This window comes from Thunnus maccoyii, chromosome 21 (genome assembly GCF_910596095.1).
Source record: "Thunnus maccoyii chromosome 21, fThuMac1.1, whole genome shotgun sequence".
NCBI classification, from domain to species: domain Eukaryota; kingdom Metazoa; phylum Chordata; class Actinopteri; order Scombriformes; family Scombridae; genus Thunnus; species Thunnus maccoyii.
Genome location: NC_056553.1, coordinates 17,250,509 through 17,278,502, shown reverse-complemented (window position 1 = coordinate 17,278,502; position 27,994 = coordinate 17,250,509). Strand labels below are relative to the sequence as shown.

Here is a 27,994-nt window from a genome sequence, read left to right as displayed (position 1 = left end):
ATGGTAAATGGGCTGCATTTGTATAGCGCCTTTCTAGTGTTCTGACCACTCAAAGCGCTTAATACTACATGCCAACATTCACCCATTCACACACACACACGCAAGGTGCCAACCTGCTCAGGAGTTCTAATGCTCATTCACACATACACACACACTGATGGCACAGCCTTCAGGTTCAGTATCTTGCCCTTCGACACTTCAACATGTGGACCGGAAGAGCTGGGGATCGAACCGCCGATCTTCTGATTAGCGGATGACCTGCTCTACCTCCTGAGCCACAGCTGCCCATGTGTACGTGTGTGTGTTTTACATGTACCAACCTGTCATGTGTTTCACTTTAATTAGAATGGCACATTTTGGCTTTCCCTCTCTTTCTCTTGCTCTTTCCTCTTTGGGCTCCTCATAGCAGCCCTCGAACAGCTTGCAACGAGGCGGGTCAGAAGGTTGTCAGTGTTATTCAGAGGAAAAGGCGCTCTGCTGCTTTTAAGTGTTAAAAAGAAACCAAAGATTGATTGGTGCCAAGGGAATGCAAGAGTTTAATGGACTGAAATGATGGAGATTACGGGCGAGAGCTGTAGCCAACTAGACATAATTGAAAAAGTCATTAAAATCAAGGCAATTACTCAATGGGGAGCGTTGGAAGGTAGCTGTAACGCTGCAAGTGGACAGGCTGGGCGATGATGCTGGCTGGTTTCAGGTTAGCATCTGGAATGGGGAAGAGGGAAGGAAACGAGGTACATACAGAGGCGAGAGAAGGAGTGGAGAATAGGGGGATGTAAGTCAGGATGGATGGGTTGGTTTGGTGTAACAGAGGAGGGAGATGTGTGTAAGACAGTTAAGCCGTTAGCAATTAACATGTTTTCCATTGGAAGCTACTGAGATAACATGTTGGACTGCGAAAGGGAGGGTAAGAAAGCAAGAAGACATAGAAAGGGTCAGAGTGTACGTTTTACAAAAAAAAGGTCACAGTCAATAGCCATGGTTACTAATGGTCATGTGTGCTGTTGGGTAAGTTTGCACGATAAAATCAATATATATCTCTGGGTTTGTTTTATACCTAATTGAAGTATAAAATAAACAACCTCACACACAAACATGCATGTAATCCTTGCTTGCAAGAGGAAGTGACATTCTGAGTTCCGAGTCCCTCTGAAAAGTTCACACTGATTGCATTTGGTGATTTGTGTTTAGCCTAGGACTTATTCCTTTGTGTAACAAAACACTGTTTCATTTAGATTTAGCTCATCAGCAAATGCAATACACTATAGATTTATCATTGTGCCTATCTACATTGGCTCTGAAGTTCTCCTTAATTTAATACCATGAAGTATTCCATTTACCCTTAAAGAGTGAAGGACAAATGCTGACGGCAATTTGAGTTTTTTTCCCCTTGCAAATGGCATTCATTTGTGTGTATGTGTGTTTTTTTCTTTTTTCTATAGAGAACCTCTGTGTTCTCAAATTACTGAATTACTGAAGCATGCAGTGTTTAGTCACGTCCATGCATTGGACCAGATTTGAACCTGCAGTTCCTCCATCCATTTGGGAGAGCAAATGTACAAAGGTTACCCAAATGGGAAACATCACAGAAATGTAGCCAAAAATGTTTTGAAAATTTAAAAAAAAAAGTCTAATCAGCTTTATATAGCCAACCCAGTCTCATATCAAAATATGTAATAGCTACGTTGGTCCACAGAGCAAAACGTATTTTCTGTCTGTGAAAACAAACAAAATGGCTGACATTCCTTTTATTCTCATTGGAAAATGCAATTACCCTTCCTGGCAGCAGGTCCTCTGGTCCGCCCACTGGACTTATGTGGTCTGTCCAAAATCCAAAGAAGAAGAAATACGTCATCAATGGGGTACTCTAAAATCTGTTTTTTATTGAAAGAACATCATCAGACAGTTCTATAAAATAATACAAATAACATAACAGCTCAGATAACTACACAATGCAAAGACAATGGTTCAATGCGATAGAAAACGTTGCATTCCAATAATTTCTTTCATAATAACTAACAAACTAAACATCATATACATTCACTGAATGAAGAATAAAAATAAAATACACATTTCTTGCTAGAAGAGTTATCAAAGCACATTTTAATGCCGAAACTATCTTAAAATGCATTTTCCACTGAGAATAAAAGTAATGGCAACCCTTTTGTTTGTTTTAGCAGACAGAAACTTGACAGTCACATGACCTGGACACAGGCCAATCTTAGAGCTGATATTGTGAAACTAGTACGTAGCTGTTACACATTTTGATGTGAGACTGGGTTGACATAGCAGCCCTTTGGGGGGAAAATGCCGCAGTGACTGCTAGAGTGTAGTTTTCCTCTTCAGAAAATGTCTCAGTGCTCCTGCATTACCGAATCACTGAAGTGTACCTGATTTAGTCAGATCCATGGAGCTTTACTGATCCACATCATACTAATGCAACATTGATACAAGGAAGCATGTTGGAAAAAAATAAGCACAATGGTATGTATACTTAATGCTGTGGGGGTTTTCATCCAAACATATTCACATCATGTTTAAAGAAATGCACTATACAGTCCATTCTCCTTTTTCTCTTTAGAGACATGTGTAATGCAGCTGGATATTGGGGCACATTGGGTACCAAAAGGATAAACCTTTGACCCCCTAGCTGCTTAACTAGAGCTGCTTTGCACAGGAGGGGGCTGTGACATTACTGAATATGAATGGTTTACACTAACTACTCAATAGCATTTGCGAGCAGAAAACCCCTCCTCTACATAGGCAATGTCATTTGAAATTGATAATCAACTTAAAAGATCAGAGGGACTGGCAGACTGCTATATCTTCACAAATAGTATTGGCACTCACATTTAAGCTGTATGTCATTCCCCCCTGTTATGATGCCTCTACAGCAGTCTCACCAGGATACATTTATTACACTTATTTTGTTTCTAAAATTTCCTCCACAATCAATAGTTGCAATAGTTGACTCAAAATTTTCCCCACTAAATCTCTTTCTATATTTGCCTACACTCCTTACAGACATGCTTGTAGATATGGCAGTGTGTATGATATACTTGCTGTTCGCAGGTCTACTTGCACACAACACCATGATATTTTTGGAATAATCCACACCAGGCAAACATGAGTGTCTGCACATAATAATTAATAGTGTGGACAGCACAAAACTGTGGTATGTGATTTTAATATATTCCTCATGTCAGCACATCTTAAATATAGTACATATTTTTCATTGATTTCTACCGATTCCATGATATGTGGCTTTTTGTGTGCACCACTCATGTGCGCACATTTTCAATTGTGTAATAGATACATGATGTAAATGTATGATAAAAGGTTAACTCTAAATATAGCTCTCACACTCTCTCTCTGTTTCATACCGACATTCTCTCACTAGGTCTGTATGTTTGTGTGTGTGTGTGTGTGTGTGTGGCCCTGCATATGAACATATTGCTCCAGTAACCCAGCAGGCCCACTCCCATTGCAGCACATCATCATGCCTAACGCACACTGTGGTTGTCTCAGCGAGGATACCCACATGTAAGGATACACACATGGCTTAGATTCCATTTAGTAGACACCATCTGTCTACTTGTGAGTCTTTGTGCGTGTTGATGGTATTTAAAGAAAAAGTGGCATCCGGTATGTTCAAGATAATGTAATGATTTCCTGTTTTTAGCTGTGAAATAATGAGACACAATTAGGAATGGGAAGTCATTTGACGTTGAATTCATGCAGTATTCAGTAAGGGGGACAAGATGATGGTGGTGTAGACTGTCATGACATCACTCATATGTTTCTGAAGGGATGATTTTCAGTGGTAAAGGTCTTTTTCCAGTTACTGGGACTAGAAATTAACATTTGTGAAACAGGATGGAGCTTCAGTATAGCTGAGGTGATAATAGCATGTACCTCTTTCTGAATGGTGTTTAGATATTTTTCCCCTCTTTTTTCTGAACTTTGGACTGGCCAATTCTCTGTGTATTACAATCATAATCACTACTAGCGCCACTTTTTTTTCAGTTTTTCACAGATCTTCTCCAGGAAGGCATACAAAGGTTCACAGTATATGACTTAAGGGAAGTTGTATGTCGTTTCTGAAATTTTGTATCACATCAGTATGAAATAAATTGCAAGAATGTGTGACTACATTTGAAAAATGCATGATATTTAAAATTAAAAAATAAATAATAAATCAATATAGAACATTTTTCAGGATTCAGCAATATTTTGCATGCACTATATTTGATAATGAACATTCTTGAGTATCATATTACATGTCTTCAAAGAGCTGAGGGTCAATGAATTTAGCAAGCTCAATGGGAAATTTCACATTCTCAAATGACAACTCTGTATTTCTCTAGTTAAAATTTTCCTATTTAACAGCTCCTGTACTGCTACAGTTGGAGTCATTTGAGTTTCTCAAGATGCTTTGCACAACGTTGCATCATGTCTCAACTTGCCTCTGGAGAACTCTACAGAGGCCAATTTTAGTGCTGATTTGCTCTACAATCTATCAGTTTTTTTGCATATTTTCATTTAGCTGGAGTTAATGTCTTGTTCTGTTTCTGGAATACACCCTGGCAATTTAACCCTGTTTCTTGCTAAATTATAAGCTGCATGTTTTCTCATGGTTTTCCTTATCCCTGATTGATACTGTGATTTAATGATTCCACCTATAATGAGTTTAATGAAACCTGTTATATTTGCTGTTCTGAACACCCAGCAGCCAGTTAATCTTCCCTGAGAAAAATACTCTGGCTAAAAAGAGTTGATGTTTTGTGTGTATCATCTCCACAGTTTATTACCTAGCCAATTTATTGTTTTCATCAACATCATAATGATAGATAATGGTAATTTAGGGATCAGAAACGGTAACTATTTTGCGCCCTTACAAGCCTGAAAAACAAGGAAAATGGACATAGTGAAGACCACAGGGTAGAAGTGATTAGTATTAGAGTTACTGGTTACAAGACATGACCAGAGCTTCATTTGACAGGATGCAATCTTTGAAATAAAATGAGATGACTGTCTTTCACATTAGGTATTATCTTGTGCTTTTATTAGCTTGGAGTTTTTATATCCAGAGAGGGCTGTAGCTGTTTTATTATATACCTTTTTGAGAGCTTCTTGATGATTTATTCTCCCTCTTTTTAACCTAAAATTATAGACTAACACCTGTCATAATACATGCAAGCATCATTTAAATGTGTTTGATATTGTAACATAACGTACATTTAGATTTTTTGTTACTGTTACATTTTGTGGAGACTGATTGTTTACTGATGTTTCCTCAATTCTTCAAGGGCATGTAGTAATAGGGTCAGAAACAAATGGAATAAACTATGAGATGCTGAGTGGAAACCCTTGCCAATGGGCTTCTGCTCAGTTTTATTTGAGTTTATTCCATTTGTATCATAACTGATGTGAACAATTAAGTCATGTGACAATTTAGCCCCTTAAAACTGATGTGATTACTGCCTGAATGAGGCCACTGCAGTCCAGGATCCACTTTTACTTTAAGATGGAGACTTACTAGCTTAGACAGAAATAACAATGTTGAGTATTACTTTTAGTAAGTGACTTTTTTGCTTTTGTTTGTAAAGCAGTGAAACCATTTTTGTCTAATTAAGGGTCATTAAAATATAAATGGTGGCCTATTTAATCATAACAGTTTTCATTTTGCAATTTATTTTGTATATGTATATTTATTTTTATATATACGTTAGGTTATGGAGATTTACTTTACATATATAGAATACAAATACCACTGTGATAAAGTGGGTGAGACCACACCATCCCATTACACTGCAATACATAGACTGATGTATTTCTTTTCATACTTGTCATTTGTTTGTTTTAGCCAGTACAACACTATGATGCTATTTGTAGCATTGCTCTCACATACTATCTGTTTGTGTTTAGCATTGTTTTGTTATATTTACATCTGCATTTCTGGTTTTATCAAGACAGACACATTTTTAAGTTTACTTCTCATTTATTGAGTTTCTTGAGTTATGTATTAGCTTGTTGTGTTACTCACCATAACCACCATACTTTTTAGGAAATAGAAGGAGGAGTCACGTTAGGAAGAGAAACCAGAGTAACTAAACAGGGATCACCTAATCACTTCCTGCTTTTAAGCTCTCGCTGACATCACCAGTGAAGTCATGGGTTTGACCAAGTGTGGGGGGATTTAGTGTATTGAGTTAAATGTTTTGTTTGGTGTTTGTTTTGATCTGTGCTTATTTTGGCTTATGGTAGGGGATATGGAAAGTGTTGTTTATATAGACAATGATACTGCAACTGATACAAGTAACATTGTTGTTGACCTTTTAAAGGCGGGAAAACTGAAACACCCCTGCGAGAAATATGGTTCTGTCTAGACTGATTGGAGGGCCTATTTAAGGAGAGAGTTGTTGGTTTGGGAGAGTGCAGAAAGGAAAGAGGATGTCTGTGTAGCTGTGTGCGTGTGAACATGCCTAAGTTTGAGGTTTCCCTAGTTAAGCCAATTAAGATAAGCTTGATTTGTTTGTTTTTCTTCATGCGTGGTGGTATCCTTATGTGATTTGGGGCAAGTGAACATAATAAATAATGATATTTGTTAAAATGTGTGTTTTAATTTGAATTTAACTAACAGGAAAAAATGCCCTGTTTCCATCTACAACCATATTCATGTATAAATAGTAAATATATTTGTAATTTATATGTTCAAAAAAGACAGATTGAGCCTTCAATATCACATATATTGTTATCAATATAATTAGCAATTACTATCATTGTCATCATCAGTAACATTTTTTGTTAAAATTGTAGTTATCATGTGATCATCCCTACCATCTTTGTCATTCTCTCCATCTTCCACATCAACAGAAAACACTTGCTCTTCCTGCTTGTTGTTGAACTACACGGTGTCCATCCCTCTCTGAGTTTGTTGCATGTGAGCTGAAAGTATTCATAAAACCACTTGAGTTATCAAGTGTTCACAACTGATGGGGGCTTTCAGTTTGCATATTTGAAAGGAGCAAGGTCTTTTTCAGAGCTGAGAGGGTAATGTATTCTATCCTCTAGACTGCTGGTTATTCTCCAGACTCCTTTTCTTTGCCGGAATTTGAGTGCACTTCATTGGCCTTTAGAGTGAGCTGAAAACTTTCCTTTTGCTAATATACTGTCACTAAGCCTGACTACTGCTCTGGTTATTGACTGTGCATATTCTCAACTTTTTTGGCTCTCTCCAACACTTATACCAGTTGCTTTAAAAGTGATTTTGCGTAGGTGTCTGTGTGTTGTTCACAACTTGCTCTCAAAGTAAATTTGTGTAGGTGTGTGTGCCGTCTCTACCCTGATAGATTTATCTTTTACTCTGCCTAGGGTAGCTGCAGTCCTTAATAAGTATAAAAAAGGGCTTACATTTGATTTTTAGAATCTAAAATGTCTTAAAATGTTTTAATTTTAATCATTCAACTTTGAGATGGTGCCTAGACTGGTGAGAAATCACATTGACCCACAGGATTTGATGTTGCACATTTAAATATAAAAACTGGTGTTCTTTGGGCTTTGTCTTCTCATTTTACTGTACAATAGCAGTCACCCTTCTAACAGTAGCATGTGGATATTGAATTGCAGTAACAATCAGTGATAAAAGGAAAATGTAACCCCCACACAAAACTACCTCTTCAACATAGTAACAAATGCAGAAGTGTTGGAAGTTATGTTAAAGGTGGAGTAAAGCAGACTCCATCTCAGAGTCAGCTGTTTTTTTCTGTTTCATTATTGTTGGACCAAGGCTTAATTTTGTCTGATACCACTATGTATCAGTAGTTTTTTGGCCGGCTGATCTCTTGCCAATTTTACTCTTCTTACTTGTAACTGTCCGGTTTATAGTGGCTGTTGTGTTTCCCCAACATGTTTGTTGTGGTTCCCTTCCTTCTTCTTCTTTTTAAGTTTTATGGTGACTGGTAAACTATGAAGTAACTTGCTACCCTCACTCACTGCTATAGAGAGTGTCTTTGTCTTTACCCTCAGAGTCTTTGTTTACACCTGTTTCCTTGGGAAAACAGAAATTATGCTACGTTCACCCAGCACAGCTGGAGGGTGGTTGTGTTACCTGACAAGAAGACAACCTTTTGAAGTTACTCGACAACTACTTCATTGGCGATGGCGATGTTCTCAACACACTTCATGCACACCGACAACAACAACACTTCCTGTGTCTTCACAATAAAAGCTTCCTCCCGATACCTGATAACATATACACTCATACAGACAGTTATGGCCAACTGAATATAGTGTAAACAGCATGAAGACATTATAAGCATACACATGTATGAATACGAGGTACTGCTATGTATTTAATACCTGAAACTTAACAGGTTTTATCTGACCATTTTAAACAAAAGTAGGCTGTAGTGGCTAAAAACAGGAGTTAGGTTGGGTATTTTTATTGCTATCTTTTGTTTTTTATGAGAAGGAATGTGCTTTTTGTGGGGTCTTTTGCGTCTTTTAAAAGTAGATAAATAGTTTTTCTTTAAGAGCAGATAGTGAAAGTTATCTGTATGAGTGACATGCAGTCGGGTTGTTTGGATGTGATTATTTGTGCAATCTGAGCCTAGATTAAACTTTTATTTCTATAAAGTGTGTGCTTTAGGGTAGTTGAGATGATTGAGCTCCTAATCCTGAATGTTTAAAAACAGTGTATTGTCTTAATCGATTTTTTAAAAATTTGATCATGTATAAATCTGAAATAGCTGAATTAAAAAGTACTGTGTGCTGGTTAAAGCTTAGTCTTGGAGTAGGATTATATTTGTTGACCTTAGTCTTCACTCAGCCTCAGGCTCATTTAGACTCATTCTTGACGTGATCTTGTCTGTGTTCAGTCTTGAGGCCAATATACATGTTTTTAGAAGTGTTTTTGACATCCATCGCTCACCAGATTCACAAAACAGAAATTGAATTGTAATTATTAGATAACAAAATTGAATTTTGTTATGTAAGGTTTTGTTTTTAGACATGAAGCATCGGGTTTCATGTAATGCATAACATTGGAACACAATTCTTTGAATGAAATATTTTGATTATTGCATTTTGATAATTTTAAATGTGCTTTTTCATATTAATAAAATGACAGATTTAAAAAATATCGTTCAGCCCTTGTGGATTTGTTCCACTGTGGACAGGATCTTACATTTTCTTTGTGGAGGTCTTAAAAAGGCCTCAAAAAGCATCAAATTTGACTTCAAAAAGTGTGCAGATACCCACCGTCCACCTCTGCCTCTTCTGTCCTTGCCCCTTTATCGATACCCTGTCTATTGCTGCAGTTGACAGCTGTGTTTTGCAGCAGGTATAAATTAACTCTGTCTCAGGGTCAGAGTGATGGGAAAGAAATGAATCCTCCCACACCCAAGACTGTCAATACAGCAGCTGATGAAAAACCCTGTATCTCCTAAAATGCAAATGTATAACAGACAAAAAAATTGTATTGTGAAATAATTAATAATGATTTGAAAGGGTTTCATAAATCTGTTGTACCTGAAAACAATAAAATGGAAAACAATGGAAAACTGAATTTTATGTTAGAAAAAGAGGAAATTATAAGGCTTCTTGCTGCTATAACAGGAAGGAATAAGACTGTGCTTGGCACCTACCTTTTGACCTGTATAATACGTACTCTTTCTGCTGTGGCAGCGGTTAACTCTGAAATGACTGTCATACTACCTAACACACCTTACAGTTAAAACTTCTGTCAGCACATTAAAAGAGTGGATGCGCTGGTTCAAAGCATTTTGTGCTTTGAACAGATCTGCCAGCCTCTCTGCCAGTGGTTTTCAGGCTGAAAATTGAGTTTGGTGCTTCTTTCACTCTGAGTCTGTCCTCAGTGTCCTTCAACATTTGTCTCTTTCACTATGCCAGTATGGGAACAGATCATTTAGCCGGCAGGCAGAAATCCTGGACTCTGTGTAAGTGTGTGTGTGTGTGTGTGTTCGAACTAATTGCACATACAGTATGCATTATAGTATGTGTTCATCTGTGCATGCAGTATAGCTGTGTACCTGTGCCTGCTTGCCTGTGTGTGTGCGTGTGTGTGTGTCTACTGATAAGTACACTGTAACCTAAGAGATGGTTGTTAGGTAGGGAAGAAATTGCCCTGCTCTGCCAGTAAACACACTCAGCAGGAAAGACATGGATGCTTTTTTTTTTTACACACACACAGATATCTGATTACACCGTGTAGCCAAACCTGTCTTACTGCAGTGAAGCATTCATTCAGTAGAGAGCAGTGTTGTGTGTGTCATTCAGTCTTAAAGTTTGTTTCTGAAGAGAAGCCTTCAGAAAACATGATTCACTCTCAAATGTCAGCTACAGTTTTAATGTCAGCTGCAGTTTTAATGTAAGAGACCAACTTGTGATGACTTTGTGGCTTTTAGATGAAGGTAAAAGCCACCAAGGTGACTTGTAACAATTTTCATGCAAGCTTGAGTGGGAAGTATGTCACAGAAGCAGTATCCCCTCGCCATTTGCTCATTGAAAAAGAGCATCTGTGGAAGAATGGGGAAGAAAAAGGGTGGTGTTAAGCTGCCTCAACCTGGCTGAGAAGTGCTGTGGTTGGGGGAGAATTATTAGCTGGCCTGAAGGCTGTTGTGTTCTTTGGCACTGTTGTTGTGTGTGCATCATGTGTGTGTACGTGCAAGTGTGCTTGAGCTTGAGTTTGTGTCTGCCAGTGGTGCCGCAATGTTCCATTTAGTCAACATCACCCAGCCAGCACCCCCACTGTACTGTCACCATCATCATAACTGGCAGCTGGCAGGCTACATGCTACTGCAGCTGCCATGCTTTGGGCCAAAGAGAGAGTGGGAGAGCTCTAAGAGAGAGAATGAGCAAGAGAGATGACATGAAACACGGAAATTCTGCAATGTGTGTGTGTGTGAGTGAGAGAAAGAACAGGGGTGAGAAAAAGAAAGAAGATGTGGGATTAGAGAGAGTGTAAAGGACAGAGGGCACAAGTAGAGGATGAGGAGATTTGAAGAAAAATTGGTTGTTAGATAAATGAAATGAGAGGGAAAGAAAAGGAGAAAAGGAAGAGGGAGTGAAAGAAAAGAGAGCCGAGTTTCAGTGGCAGCCATCCAATACCCTGCACTCTGAGACAACTACCAAACGAGACTTGCCAATTACCGTTTGAAGGTCAATCAGTGAAAGTGGAATCACAGTACAATGCTGTTTGTACACTCTCTGTGGAAGGGATAAATGATCCAGTACAAACACTTTAAAGCTGAGCTCAGACTACAGGAGTTTTAAAATCCTAACCGATTTTGAAATCGGGTTGCATCATGCACAGGAGAAAGGAGGAGGAGGAGAAACTTCACAGATGTTCTTCTCTCTAATCTCAAACATGCACACACTAGAAGATTTGAAAATAATGGCGTCTCACACATTACAGGATATTATTAAGATTATCGTTCCAGAGGGAGCAATGCACCACCTCATGTGATCTCAAGTGATCTCATGGGGAAGCTGATGTAAACAAAATGGAGACTGACATGATGCAACAACTTAATGCTTTGCAGTGAGAAAAAATAAAAGCAGAAGACTAAATGAGTCTGGATGAAAAAATGGTTGGGGAGACGCCGTCAACGTGGGTTGTCTATTCTCCAGTGAGAACTGGAGGTGAGATTTTAACTGTCAGTTTTAATATCCGTCAACAGTAGTATGCTAGGTAACGTTAGCCTCAAGGGCCAGAATCATTACCGTTGCTTGGCGACACCATCAGCAGAACTGTCAACACCTTGTAGACTCGCCTCTCTCATTGGCTATTGTGGTCCTACTCAGAAAGTAGTGATGTAATCATCCAGATTTCAAACCCTAATATCAAACATGTTTGAAAATTATTGGGGTGGCCCCACTGTGTCTGTGAGCATTTTGGTTTAAGATTGGATCTGTAAACCCCTCACGTTGCCAGATAATCTGGCCCAAACATCGGTACCGACCAAGGTCCCAGACCAGATTTCTCCTTCAATTGTCAGGAGGGGTGAAAGGGGATAAATCGGCCCAAAACTCCTATAGTCTGAGCCCGGCTTAAGACTGCCTTGAAGCTCACAAACGAAAAAAAAAACTTTCTCAGGGAAAAACAACCACAAAGTGAAAACTTTTCCATCAAAGCTGATGAAGAATAAGGGTGTGCTTACAGTATACAGCTCTGTAGAAATGGTGCACCCTCAACTGCAGTTTGTGCTGATGATTTAAAAAAGCTCATTGCAGGACATGCTCTTTGCCTCTGTAATGGCCAGCTGCAGGTGCTGCCTCTGTCAGCAGTTATGATTTAGGCACAGCTTCACACACCTGGTGGAATCTCCCCTAAGTCAATGAATGTGCTCAGTATTGATTTTTTACTATATGATCAAAGTAATAACTGAAACCCACTTTCTACCAGTGCATGGATCATTTTCGCTGTGGTTGTTGACTGTCATAAAAAAAAAAATAAATAATTTGAATTAGCTGTCTCAAAATAAAGCAATCCACCTAAAATGAACATTTGAAAGTTCTCTACTGTGCCTGAGTGTATTATATGCCGGGCACATTGATACTTGGCACCCTCCTTGCAGCTGCACAGCACTGATTTTTTTGTAAATGAGGTGTCAAGATCTTGAAAAATCAGGAATAGTGTGAAAACAATGAGATGGAAAAATCTATTCTGTGTTACTGTGATTCTCAGGTTTTATTGATGTTTTACTGAGGCATGATCACTTCTCAAGGTAAATTAGAGTAAAAGAACTTTCGCAGTACTGACAGTTTGTTTTAAGCGATTATGTTCCGCCTGTTCTGTGAAGGGAGCTACAGTATGCCTACAGCAAGTACAAACAACTGAAAACTGGGTCAAAAGTCTGCAGCCTGCCCAGGTTTCCCCCCATGATGCTCCACCAAGCCCAAACTCAGTGTGTTCATTTGTTATGTGTCGGCCGTCCCCTCCCAGAGTTATACCTGGTCATTTCTGAATGATGCAGAATCCTGTAGAAACAGGAAGAACAATGACATTGTTAGACAGGAAATCTAATGAGGCGTGAAATCAATATGTACAATCCTGCCTCACCCGGGGCATGCTGGGTAATGGAGTGTCAGGAGCGCTTTGGAGCTGTTTTAATCACAGGGACCTTGGAATATCCACTCGTAAACAGGCTGGTTACTGCCAAAATACTGCAACCTCCTGAGATGTGTGCGCGATTGTGTATCTGTGATTACTTTTTACATAATTGAGGTAAACTGTGCGCCCATATGCCCGTACCTGCATGAAACAAAAACAGAGCAGTGTGTTTGTGCATCTCCGCATGAATTTAGTGTGAGTTGGACTGTGAGACCCCCATTATCGGTGTGTGATCGTGGCTCAGCTGTAAGGATCACAGTGACCCCCCCCACCAACGCCTCCCAACCCCCCAATTATTCCTTCTCCCTCACATGGGCTCTGTTTCATTAGCCTTTAACGCTGCGACGGAGCCCAGCGCTGATCCTGCATATGAAGTAAGAGCTCTTCCTGCTAATCACTTAGCCTCCACCCTCCTCCACCACAACGTCCCACTACTATCTGCATGCTAATGCTACCTGAGCCTTAAATCAAGCTCAGGCTTGCATTTGCCTGAATGCTGATGAACTTGTTAGCAATATCTTGAATGCTAATATTGCAATAGCCAAAAGGACTCGTGCAACCTGAATGCTAATAATATATTGAATTGGAATACCGGTAGCACTGTAACTTTAAAGCTAATGGCAACTCTTTGAGATAGCCTTTCTTAACTCTCATTCCTTGAGCAAAAATGATCTGTTGGATAGCTACCAGCATGAGGCATTAAACCAGTTTCCAGTATGATTCTGTAAAACCTAACCTCAGCTGATCTAGTGAACAGTGTAAGATTGACTCTGAATCAGTTTCTCTGCATCGATCAGAAAACATGATTCACTCAGAGTTATCACTCTGCCTGTCTATGGCGTGAGGTGCTCTCCAGGGCTCAGCAGGTCTAAAGCGGTACAGCGGTGCACTGTGGTAATGTTGGAGTGAACTAGCACCCCGGGGCTATGAGCGAGTCTTGGAAAACTGCACGGGGATGTGTGAGAAAAGCATCGATTAATTGAACATGTCTGTCAGGGCCCTTTGTTTACAGGCAAAGCTAAGCATTGAGGTCAGACACCAGGGGAGATGTTCCTTTAGAAGTGGAGTAACATTGTTGCTAAGTCCTTCAGCTGCTCCATCATCCTCCCCACATTACCAAAAACCACTGCAGACAGTGCAGATGCTGTTGAGTGGGCGTCTGAAGGCTACCTTTCCCATACAGGCTCTTTTACTTTTCCAGCTTCAATGTTTTCATCAGTTTGTGTGGGTTATAACTTTACCGAAGCCACTCTCTCTGTCTCTCCCACTCACCCTTGTAAAATTGAACTGTGCTAATGATACAATGTTATTTATATCCCTTAAAGAGGTCATATTATGCCCTTTTCCTAGTTTAATATTTTCATTATCATGGTCTGTACACAAACATTAGCATGTTTTTAAGGTCCAAAAGTAACTAGTTACAGTTGTACAAGCCATGGAGCCATACAGCCACTCTGTCTCACTCAGCCTGAAATGAGCTGTCTTGGCTCCTGGCCCCCCTTCCGAAATGTCCTCTCTGTTGTGATTGGCCAGCTGCTTAGAGCATGTTGGAAATGTCACGCGCCTTACCATAACCGGAGTCCAGCTCCCGAGGCAGCCCGAAATGCTAAAAATGCAGCCTTACACATCAGCCCCCTATATTCAACCCAGAGTCTGATCCTGAAACACTGGCAGGACAACCCGATATAGTCAGACCACCCCCACAACCTACACTTGTCTTTTCTAACCACCATCAAACCTACTACTGTTGATATTTAGTTGGCTTCAAATGAGCCTTAACGTTCACACAGTTTCTCTAAAATCAGCAACTGCATCCTAATCAACTGTTAGCGTTATATATAGTGCTTAACAGCAATAGAAACATAAAGCACAATTACTTTTTTAAATACTTAATCTCCCTCATCTGCAGTTTTGTCACAGACAGTTGGTGTTGATCCTCCGTTCAGAAAAGTTTCAGCAAGTCCTGCCGATCAAGGTTGGTAAAACAGTCCGACAATAAGTGGTTAGCACAAAAATAAAGATGTTTGCTAACTTTAGCTTGGACCACTCACTCAGCTTTTCTGTCCTCTGAGGCTGGGGGCTGACGTAGCAATTTGTGCTGGTCATTACAGTCAACAACAGAGCATTTTGCATGTTTAGCTCTTCGCTTAGACATATTGTGTTTGCTACCAGTCCAGTCGCTTGTGAAAATAACAATGGTTACCCCCATCTGGAAATCATAGGTGGAGAAACAACGATACACGGGCAGTTGCAATTTCATTGAAGCCCCAAGTGACATCAGAAGGGGCATCAAATCTAAATGGCACAAGTTCAGAGCAAGCCAGCCCACACAGAATTGACTGAGTCTTATTGTTTGTGTGTTAGAAGGCACATCTGAGACCCAATCACTGCAAAAGTGAGTTTTTCATAATATTATGAGAACTCACTTTTTCAGTGCTTGTTGTGCCTTTAAACAACTACAGCTCTTCTTTGTTAGTAGACTGGAATCATTTTAACTTAAGTCTGTGTACTACAGTTCAAAGATTGACTTGTTCTTTAAGCTTGGTGCCACTTCATCTGGTCCTGTAGACTGGCTGACATGATTAGAAAACATGAGACGGCCCCGTGTGGTTAAGCTTTATCCCTATTTGAGAGGAAATAGGCCTTTCATTCTCCCTGAGTCCCTATCGATCTGAAAATGAGAAAATGGAAAGATTACTCTGTGATGGAAAGAGCCATTAAAGAGCTGTGGAGGCAAAGAACTCAGAAATTCCCAAGTATTTATCAGTTCACTGGCATTTTTAACCTTATTTATCCAGGGAATGCTTGCTGATTGTGGATGTGCCAATTCAGGGGCTGGATCCTTCAAAGCCTGAATTTCTATAGGCCAATTGCTGGTCTATAGAGTTGGGAAATATAATGTAACTGCATCATATTCACCAGGTATTTGCAGCAAGATTGTTACCAGTAACTGATAAATATATAACTTGAATTAGACCAATTAAAAAGTCACTGTTCTTGTTTACAGCCTAGACATGCTGTTAATCAAACGGCATTCCATAGAAATGTCATGATTCTGTCCCAATCTATGTCCCTCCACCAGTCCACCTGATGCCCTCAGACTTTTTCCCTGTTTGTTGAACTGGACTGAATGGGAATAAGACAGATAAGTTCCAGATCATTTTTAAGGACCACTTGAGATACTGTTGCTCTTTGCATTGAACCTTTATCCAGACATTAAACTGCCTAGTTTGTAATACACGGGCTATTGGCAGAGCAAACAGAAGTGAAAGCTGAAATACTTTCACCTGGTTAACAATGAGAATGTTTGTTAAATGACCAGATTGTTTTGTGAATGTGTTTCAGGCTGGTTTCAGTGAGCTGCCAGGTTTAGTGCTATCAAGCAATTCACATTCTGGGTGGTAAGGTATCAGTTTTTGGATAATGGGACAGATCTGTGTTCTGACTTTGAGTTAAAATGTCTCTCAGATTATCTTGCAGCCCATTTAGCTCTGTAGCTCAATGTTTTTTTGTTTCCATTTGGCCTGCTGGTATTTCTTGAACCAGCTTATTGAGTTTTCTGGGTTTTTGGTTTTCTGTTTGCTCTGTGTTTTCCCTCCTGTGTTCTTGTGCTTGCTTTTGCCTCCTTTGCTCATCTACATACCTGCTCTGAATCAGCCTCATTAGCCCTGCCCTGCTCCCTGTGTCTTCCTCAGGCAATCAGCTCTTTTCCTGTTCTCTTGTTTCACCTGCACCTCATCCCCTCATCAGTGTAGTTTGTATTTAAGTCCTGGTTTTCAGTTCAGTTTTGTTGGATCCTTTGTTCTCTGTTGATCAGTTCAGCTTGGTTTCATTTTGCCTGCACTTGAGCCAGAATAAAAAAAGTTATTCTTCTGCTTTGCTCTGCCTACAGTCTCCTGCATTTTTGTAATAACATCAGTCATTCAATAAATCTGTTTCGGGCCTTTAACAAACCCCATTTCCCATAAGCTCTAGACCATCACAAGTAAAACGTTACAGCTTGACAAACAAGGTGAGACCATTGGTGAGTTGAGGGGCTGTGGCTAGTTCAGACATGTCTGTAATAACAGCAGGACAGAGAAGAGTGAACAGTGTAGCTTAAGAGTTGGAAAATTTACTCAACAAGAATGTGAGTTTTATGGACATTGGACAAAACCAAGTTATAATGATGTAGTAGTTTTTCTTATGCAAAAATATTTATTATTGTTTGACTTTGTTAAAATCACAAAGTTTTCAACCTATAATAGTGAGTGTTGCAGTGGATGCTTGTTGTCCTAGAATGTGGAAAATATACCATAGGAATTTGTTTCATTTATTTTTAAGTTGTATTCACCCTTTGTTGGCCATTTTATGTAACACTGATATATAAACTTTGAGAAATTTTACATTATTAGTGGACAAGGGATGGTAATGCACTGTTTTGCACAGTTTTGGTCTCTGTGAGAATAAGCCATCTCATTGGAGAATGAGGCACCAGTTAAACCTAGCTTGAAGGCCCTATGAAGGATCCAATTTATGGGCCATGTCCTTCAAAGGATCCAGCCTCTGAATTGGGACACAGTGAGTTACAACTGGGAGCTCTCTAGTACAAACAGACCTCCAACTGCCGGACACAGAGCAGCTCCACTGGGGTAGTTTACAGTGCCTTGCTTAAGGGCACTTCTGTGATAATTGTTGAGTGAGCATAGAGTATTTTCTCAAGTGTCAACTAATGCTAGCTTTTAAAGGGAAAACTTTTAAAGGGAAACTTTGCAGGTTTTTAACCAGCATTGTATCATAACAGTGTGGAAAGTATATGCAAATGAACAATGTTTAACTTCCCTCCATGTTGCCTGCACCCAGAGCTCCCTGCTCATTTACTGGCAAAAGTCTTTGCAGAATTTGGAGATCTGCCTTAGACTACAAACTACGTTTCCTCATTTTCTGTAGTGGTGCCTTCAAGGACTGTCAAATGTGGGTCTCCCAAAGCACTCTACCTACTATGTTATGCCAGTGATAGGGCAAAGCAGACACTCAAATATCATACTAGTAAATACTTTGAAATATCAGCATATTTGGAAGAAAACTAGTTTCATGATATGAGGCCGAATATCACGCTGTGGAATCAGATAACAGTGTGGAGAAGGAAGCTACCCCCTCTGGAGCTACATTACAGCAGCAGCTGAAAGACAGGCCGGTGAGGATCATCAGAGAGAATGGAGACAGACTTTAGAAATCTGTGCTTCAACACATTTTGCAGAGCTTTGGTAAACCTGACTTTGTTTTCTGACAGAAGCATCTGCATTAAGTGACCTGTATATTGACTTTTGTGGCTGCATCCAGCTTGAGAACAATCCGGGGTTTGGCTCCTCATTGTCAAAAATAGGTAAAAGAAACAGTGTTTGGTTGCAGTTTTTCACCCCTTCATCTATCCCAACATTCCAAAACAAGCTAAAAAGGAAATGGCAGACTCTGAGGTGTTTTGATTGTCCATCATCAGCTATGGCTTGTGTGTAGCCGTGCAGTTTTGTTTGCAATGATCAACATAACTGACTCTAGCGTGCCGTTTGTTTTATGATCTTTACACAACGGTACAATGCATCCAGACTCGAGGAAAAACGTTTTGTAAATGATAATAAAAGGCCTCAGTAAAGAAATATAACACTGCTCAGTCTTTGCTAAATGGCTGCTCTGCTGGCTGTAAACACAACGTCAGTAGAGTCAGTCAGTCTGATTGGACGGGATGCGCACAATGCATTCTGGTTGTTGTAGGATTCCCCCTTAAGAGCGGTTCGAGGAATCTATAGCCTTTTTCTCAGTTTTCTCTAGTCATGGGGCACCAATTTCAAAAATAATTGCACATTTCTACTACATAGGTGACCTAGTTTTAAGAAATCATCATATTCACAGCAGTGAATTTTCTCTTTAACTGGCTGCATTTACTGTAGAGGACCAACTAGAGGGAATGTATCATCCTGCCTGTGGGTCTACAATCAAATTTTATCTACTGGCCTTTTAGATTCAGTCCTAAAGCCTTACTGTTTAAAGAGGTATTTTGCCCCACAGCCTGTAGGGAAGCTGCTGTCAGTGTACTGTCCAGTAGTAATGCACAACTTGCTGACTGTAGCAGTCTTCTTCTCTTGCATCAAGCCAGATCAGACTAAGTTGATTACTCTTCTGTATTTGGCACATTGTCCAGTGAACATGTTAAATGATAAAATATAGTACAGTAGTCCACACTACAGTGATGTCAAACATAGCACTCTCTATTGATTCTCTATTGAATAAACGTGATTTTAATACACCAACTCCATTTGAATAATTTAATTAAATTATTTTTTTAAAACATATTAAAATTTAAGAGTTAATTTATAAATTCAATCACAGTTTCATCAGCAGCTCTCCAGTCTGATCATTAAAGTGGAAAACTGAAAATCTCAACAGGTAAGGTGTTAAATATTCAGCACTCATCCTTACTTTTAATCTTACTTGCTGTATTGTACATTAATGTATCATTTTAGGATGAGATTTAAAATGCAGACATTGTCAAAGTTTTCATGGCTATGAGTGGTTTTAGTTGAGGGGAGTTGTGTTCATTGCAGGACTATATCTGTTGTACTGGTAGAGCTGTTTTTTATGAGGCACACACATGCCCATAGTCCTGGCATATTATATAGCATTATGTCCCCAGCGTATGATATATGGCCTTGTGCCTACTATATGCAACATTACATTTCCATATGCTGTTCTGCAAAGTTTATTTTTGACTTCAGTTATTTCTATAGTCACATTTGGTGTAATATGTCACTGCACTGCACTGCACATCGCAGCAGGAAGGCTCAGCTAAGAGCTTTGCACAGCACTGTAGCCTTCTCCCTTTGGCATTCTAAATAGATAAATTATGATCACACTCCTCTGCACTTGTCTGGCCGCCAGGGTTGACATATACACTGTAAAGAGACTGGCTAATGAAGAATGGCTCTGTCATTGGAGTTGTCTCGGAAATAAGGCAGATCACTCCATCTCTCCCTTTCTCTCAGTCTCTCCTTTTGTTTTCTCACTCTTTCTTCCTTAATTCCCTTATTGCTCCATTGCACCCCCACCCATCATTCATTCCAGTGTTTCATTCTCTCATTGCATTCTGTCTGTACGGAATAAATGAGGTTTTGCTGTTGCAAATGCATCATACTGTACCCCTCCACATTCCCCAACCCCCCTCTTACCCATAGTGCTTTGCAGCAGTTGGAGATGTGCATCTAACCATCTCTAATGAGCTTGCTTGCGTTCATCACTGTTGTTGTTGTTTACGGTGAAGTAATTTGTGGTTGCCATAGAAATTTTCTCTGCTAAATGTGCCCATCATTACTTTGTGCTTAAATTCATCATTGCCAGTAGCTTGGAGGCGGGAAGGCAAATGAAATTTGATTAATGTGATTTGATATCATTTTTCCATTAACTTCTTGAGGAAAATGGGTGTTGGATATCTCTGTTGTTTCTGTTGGTATGCAATATTTTTAAGTCTTAAACTCTTCTGATGGCAGAAGATATGCAGAGCAATTTCACTTGTTTTGTATTGCAATATTTATAGCAGTTCCACCAAATATCCCTATACATTTAATCAGCTTGGAAGATGAAGTGACTCTGATTCTTCCATTGATTAATAAGATTAAAAGACTTACAAGATGGGCATTTTCCAAAGGTGTATATCCTGAATCCTCTCTACTGTGAGTGATCAGTTGAATTTTGACAAGCCGTGTCATCATGTAGGAATTCCCTTTGAACTCTGTTTCTGGACTGCTTGCTGAATATTTTAGTGGTGTCAAGGGCAGCTCTACCCAGTCTGGCCTAAATGTAAATGTCAGTAGAGATGTTCTAAAAATGTGCCTTTCTGTCTCTCTTATTTCATTTTTTATCTTCTTCCTTTCTCTGGCCACCTCTTGGGTATCTCTGATTCTCTCTCCTTTTCTTCTGACCTCCTCCTCATTTTACCCTCTCCTTGCTATGTCCTCCTGCTTCTCGCTTCTCTTATCCCTATTTGTTTCATCCGCTTCATCCTTTCATTGCTTTCCATCCCCTATTTCTCTCTCCAGTCTGTATTCTTTATCTACTTTTGTAATTCATTGTCCGTTTACCCTCTTTATCCTCCCTCTTTCTCTTCTCCATTATTTTCTATTATTATTTATTTTCCCCTCCTATTCCCTTCTTTAACTTTTTAAACATCTCTACCTTTCCATCTCTTGTCCCTCCCCTTGTTGCTCTATATCTGTCTAATGTCCCCATGGTAGAACTCTGCTTGAGTGGGCTGCCAACAACTTGTCTGTCATCTGTCAGTTTAGTTGCTTTTTCCCCTTAACCTTATATCTGTTTGTTTGTTTGGTTGGTTGGTTTTTGTTTGCTTTATTTGCTTGATTTCACCCCATGCTGTGGAATGAGTTTCTGAAACTTTTCTGTACTTGCTTCCATGACCTATCAGACTCTGCATCCCCAACCATCCTCCAATGCTTCTCTTGTTCTCTTCTTTCCCACACACTTCTTTCTTCTTATTCTCTTTTCATCTGTCTCAGTCTGTTATCTTTTGTGGGCTCCCATTGTTACCATCAGTCTTTTTCTTCTCCTGCTCTCTCAACCTACCGCAGTGCTTCTCTTTACCTTCCCTTATTGCTTTGCACTGCCTCCCTCAGGTGGCCTGGCTTAGACCAACTTTGCCCCATAACCGCCATTGCGATATGGGGTGTAAAGGCTAACACAACCTTCCTGTCAGGGGAGATTTATTCTCTCACCTTTTGGAGCTCTTGATCAGGGTCTGTGTGCATCTATAATCTGCCTCTGAAAGGTGAAGCATTCACCCTGCACCAGCGCCTGCCTTGGCCCTCCCGGATGGATGGCCGGGGACTGGATCTGTCAACGTGGCATTAAACATTTAAAACACAGTCTGCAGATCACTCGAAGCATAGCAATGGAGCCAGCAGTCTTCGGTCTGGAAACCACCAAGGGAAGCAGACAAGGCAAAGAGAGAACAAGAGCGAGAGAGCTAGACTGTCAGGGGACAATGATAAAGAGAGAGAGAGAGAGAGAGAGAGAGAGAGAGAGGAAAATCTCTTCCTGTCATTTTCTGGGAGACAGTGAGACATGAGATTCAGTAACTGTTACTGCAGATGAGGCACACAGAGTGGAGAGATTACACTCTTACTCTGCTCTGGGCCGACCCAACCCATCTCAAACCCAAGGTGTGACCATGTATTGTTGTAATGCCTTTGTTTCCATCTCAGTAATCAAAAATAGAACAGAGTGAAATATCTCAGTATCAAAATTCCAAGATACATCTTTCAGGTGCTACTTGTTGCTTTGATATCAGAGGTTTTCCCCTGGCTTTTCATGGAATCTATCTCTCAAAAAGAGTGGGCCATTTAATAATCTTCTTTTGTGAGATGCACATTTCAGAGAAGTGATTTTTTTTTTTCCCCCAGAAGAGTCCTCCTGTAGGTGGGTTTCAACGAGTGTCCTCCCACAGCTGTGCCATGCATACTACTGCTGCTTGTTAGGATAAGCAGCTCTGAGTATGCTAATTAGCTGTTAGTGTTGCTCACGAATGATCATTTTCAACAAACTGTTAAAACCGAGGCTGTACTATCACGCAGCTGACTTCCAGGTCAAATAGTCCTGGATAACAGGTGGGCACACATCTCAAGAATCTGGTCACATTTTGGTGGTGTTTTGCAATCATGCAGAATAAAGGAGCTTTTCAGTCAGATGACATACTTTGCTGATGAGCCAGCTGTAATTGGAGGTCTGTCACTGATCCATGAGTGATAATTAACTCCAAGAATTTCCGCTAATATTTGTTCATTGCCAATTATGGCACATTGAGGAAATGGAGCAATCAATGGCATACACATTCTCTGACCGCATGTCTATAAGCACGTGAACACACACACACACAGGCTGAGGTGGACATGAAAAGTGAAGTGCATGATAGCTGCGTGACCAACTTCACAAAGATACACTTGATCCTAACACGAGTGGAGCTTTTTTTCATTTGGGATGCGAGAACAGCACTGTAACACCTGAGCTCAGTGTCAGCAATCCTTGCATGCTTCTCACCCCTCCTCACCTTACCTCTACTCTCATCTCATTGCATTTCCTCACCTTTGCTCCCACCATTCTGCCTCTGTTCTCCTCTTCTCTCCCTCATCTCCTTCCTTCCCTGTCCCTCTCTATTTACTTTCTCTCTGTCTCTGTTCTGTCACGCACAAACAGGAATTACATGTTGTTACATGCCATAAATACAGACAGGTTCATAAAGCATTTTTTTTATTACAACCAGATCATTGGGCAGACACAGAGAGTGCTGTAGGAATAATTAGAGGGATGCAGTCTCAGAGACAAAAGCAAAGGCCCTTATGAGAATAGAGGAGAAATATAGGAAGAGACAAGGGAGTTAGGATAGAATAGAATGGAACAGAATAGAATAGGGAATGAGGCCATGAGAAAGTTTAGAGAAGGACACAGAAGAACATGATGTAATAGCTCTGATGTAAGGAAAGGTGGCAGGGCAAGGTGGATGGATGAAGAAGGATAGAATGAGGAACTGAGGAGGAGGAAACAGGAGAAGAATGACAGAGTGTGACTCAGAAACAAAGACAGAGAGATGGGGCCGAGGTGCAGACTGAGTGTTTGCCCCGTGGGCCTGGCTGGCTAAAGGTAAGCCAGCAGACAGCACAATGTGTCACTCCACATTTTCTCAACAACGAGTTATTTCTAGAGGATAGGAGATTCAACCTTAGTGGCTTAGGCTTTTTTTTTTTTTTTTTTTTGCTGCATGTGCTTGTGTGTGTGCGTGCTACTCAGTAGTGCATGGGTGCTTTCAACTTCCCATGATGCCCTGATGAAATACATCTCCCAGAAGGCCTTGTTGACATTTCTTTTTGTCTTTCAATCCTCAGCATTGGATTTGCAGCACAAGATTTTATGCATGTGTGTATCCAGCAGGGAAATGATTATGCTGACATCTGTGTGTGTGTATGTGTGTGTGAGAAGGAAGATAGGTTGCATGCCATCTTCCTCCTTTTTCCTCTAAGTTACACCCTAATGAAGCCTTTGACTTTTATGGCTCATACGCTCTCCTGAGACAGTCTTGTTCCACGCACACACTTTCGGATACTTGCACACATAAATGCACATGTACTCCCATCTCTCCCTGTCTGTTTTCTCTATCTCTCTTTCACTCTCTCTCTCTCTCTCACACACACACACACACACACACATTTCCTCTCCCTGTCTACAAGGCTTAGTCCCATTGTTTACATATGGATAATCCCCAACACAAACTCTAGGAGGAAAACCTTCCAGAGACTGTAGCTCATCTACTGCAGCAAAGCGACATCTGGACTCGAGCATATTTTATCATATAATTGGCCTCACAAAACAGTAGTAGCTTAGCACTGAAGAAACAATATGTTAACAGTCCAAAGGGATTTTCCACTGTTGGTGAGGGAAGACACGAGCAAAGGAAATAGGTTGAGTGGAAGGTTGATAGAAGTGTGAAACAGGAGGAAGAAAATCAAGAAAGGATCAGTGGATGGATGGAAGGAAATAAGGTTGGTCAGAAGGAAAGGTGGCAGGAAGTACTAAAGGAAGGAGCTCAGGACTTAAGATGGATAAAAAGGTGAGAGAAGTGTGACAGAAATAGAAAGCAGTTCCGGAGAGAAGAAACTATCTGAAGACAGGAGATAGAAGAGTGAATGAAGTGTGAAGAAGGCAGGGATGTATTCTGGAGCCAAAGACAGTGAAGGAAGCCAAGAAGGAGAGATAGAAGGAAAATGGGAACCAAAGAGGAAAGTAAGGAGCTACTGTACTTAAAGATGATTGTTTTTTTTGTTTGTTACATTAAACATTCTACGAGCCAAATCCAGATGGCACATCACAAGGCAAAGCAAAGTTTGAGCTCTTCTTTCAAACAGTGAGAGCAATTAAGCAGCTTCATAAAGGAATAATGACTGACTGACAGAATATGAAACTTTAGTATCTCAGGTAGAATAAATATAAAGACAACTGGTAACTGGCTTTATGACTATGGTGGTGGGCTATGCTGTGCAACCCATGGCAGCAGGTGGCAGCTTGATATAAATCAAAATTGGTGAGGGTGCCTGACAGAGAGTTACTCAGGCATGACATGTGTTTGCATGGTGGTGCATATGGATGCTCTGAAGGATGGGTGGATGGGTTGGTGAATAGATGGGTAACAGAAGTAGAAGGGAGAAACAAGTTAAGAATGTAAGGAATTAGGACAAAAACGAAATAACAGAATCTCAAAGGATTGCTGAAAAGGATGGACGTGAAGGAGTTTGACTGTATTTCACCTGGCTGATTGTTCTGTTGTATTATGTGCAAAGCCATGCACACACACACACACACACACACACACACACACACACACACACACACATGCTTACACTAGTATACCTCTCCAGCCATTATTGTCTTCTCTCATGTCCTCCCCCATTATGGAGAAAATGCTAAAAGCTAAAGTGCTCTCTATTCAGCCCTAAATTAAATAACAGGATCCTAAAAGGCTGCGCTTTACACCTCACATCACCTAACATGAAATCACGAGCATAGTGGGAAATGAGAGAGAGGGTGGGGGTAATCACATGAGCCAACACCTTAATCACTTTTTGCTCTTCAACAGGATTCTTATGTCTATCGTCTAGGCACTGTGGTTTTGACCCTTGACCCCTATACCATTGGATCCTTTTAATCTAGAAATGTGACCAAGGAATATAACTGTATCACATTGATTTGGTAACTATATGTCCTATATGTAAGAATTGTGAAGCAATTTACATGTATTAATTGTTTTTTTGTTTTTTTTTGAGTGAACAGTGCTATCCAACGAGAAAGACCTTGCAGATATTAGCTCTCCAGCTAATGAGACAGCTAGCTACCTCTGTCAACTACCACACATTTCACAACAAAACACCCCTGCAATGACAAGTCGCCCACTCCCGAGCACACACACACAGCTAAAACAACATTATTTCTTCAACAATGCAGCAGAAAACAAGCCCCAGAGTGATAGCAGAACATCGCTTACCCCTTTTTGTTTTTTTCTGTTGGTTGTCCAAAAGTGTTAATAAGCAGACATTTCACAACAAAACTGCAGCGCATTTCTCCCTGGCCACAGCTTGCTGAGCCTACCGGTGTTTAGTAAACTCAGTTGGTAAAAAAAAAAAAAAAAGGTTACGGGGTGGGTCAGGTTAAGGTGGTTGATTAACGTGTATTTTTGCAGGTTGGGCAGTGCGGATGGGCTCTCAGCAACCACAGCACAGCAGGAGCCTCTGTGTGTGTGTATTTGTGGTTAAGTGTGCACACGAACAGAACAGCAAGGGGGGGGGGGCTGACTGACTGACTGGAAGTGAGAATTGCTTTTCTGAGACATGGTGCAAAACACAATATTAGAGATCTTTTATCTTATTAGGAAAAAGAAATCACCTGCAACAGTCTCATGCCACTGCTCGCTTGCAGAGCGAGCACGTGCATCAGGATGCTGACTGCAGCTCACTTAATGGCCACCAAGTCACTAAGGAGAAGGAATTTCTGATTCTTACATATAGAACCTTTAAAGAGCACATAAGAAACAGAGCAAGGCCTGAAACTGAATGTATATAATTTAATGAAAGTGAGAGGCACCTTCTTTGAATATGCTCATTTTGATGCAAGTCCCAATAATGCTCCCAGTAAAAGCTCTACTTTCATTCAGGGGCAAACCCTGCAGAAGTATACTGTAAATACATGTGCAGTACAATTTTGTAGTGTTTGATCATTTTTGTTTCTTCGTGCTGAGGTGGGTCTAGTGGTACAGCATCATAGGGAGCTGTCCATTTTTGTGGTCTAACAACTTTAACAGAACATTGCTTCTCATGGTGTATTTGCAGCTCTGCCATTATCGTGTGCATCAAAATGCACCCAAACAAGTCTTAGTGAATACAACTTTTTTTTAATCACATTAGTAAACAAAAACATGGGTAAGAGACTGTAATAATGAAAACACATTTTGTTGTAGCTTAATTGCACACATATCACTGTCCTCAAAAATACTGTGTAGACAATAAACAGGAAATGTAGTGTCTCCTGGATGTGTTTTTAATTTAAGAAAGGACATCATCTGCTCATTCAAGCATACTGGGAGTTCTGTATGTTAATATATGGGGTGATTAACAAGATCAGCATCCTGTGCTCCCTGCTGTTCTGCTCCCTGCTGCTTTTAAACAGGATGAGAGGAACTGATATGATAGGCCAGCTTCACCTCTAGTTAATCTGTTTCCAGAGATAACAATACATTCATCCTGCTCTGGCCTCTCTTCCAGATTGTCCTGTGCCTGTATTGAGATTCCACCTCAGTACAACCTTCAGCAATAAAAAAAATAAGTCCTTTTTCCCCCCCAAAGATTTACTAAACAAGGGCGTCTATAGGTATGAGTCCTCATGGACCAGTGCAGTCAAAAAACAATAGGCATCACAAGCACATTCGCTGTGACAGGTCTTTTCCTTGCTATATAGCTGTTATGGAATATAAAGTTTATGGTGTCCAAAGAGAAGTATTTCCAAGCCTCAACTGAGGATTGAGCATTGTTGAGTCTCGCCATTAAGAGAAGGAAACGGAGATGCTTTTCACCAGGGCAGCATAAACCATCATCATGTGATATTTTAAATCATTTGGCCAAGGTGTAGGTCTGTAGCAAGTATACAGCTTCCTTAGCATGCATTATGCTTTCCTATATGGTGTATTCCTGTCATCTGGTATTATAAGATTCTTTAAAACCATCACTGTGAATTATGTGCAAATTCTGTTTAACAAAGGTCTGACATACACACAAAATT

The 27,994-nt window shown here is 40.2% G+C and overlaps 1 protein-coding gene across 3 annotated transcripts in view; it reads left to right on the top strand.

Moving 5' to 3' along the window:
* ctnnd2a (catenin (cadherin-associated protein), delta 2a) overlaps nt 1-27,994 on the top strand; it is a 279,187-nt gene that overhangs the window by 44,301 nt on the left and 206,892 nt on the right. The gene's annotated exons all lie outside the window — the stretch shown is intronic.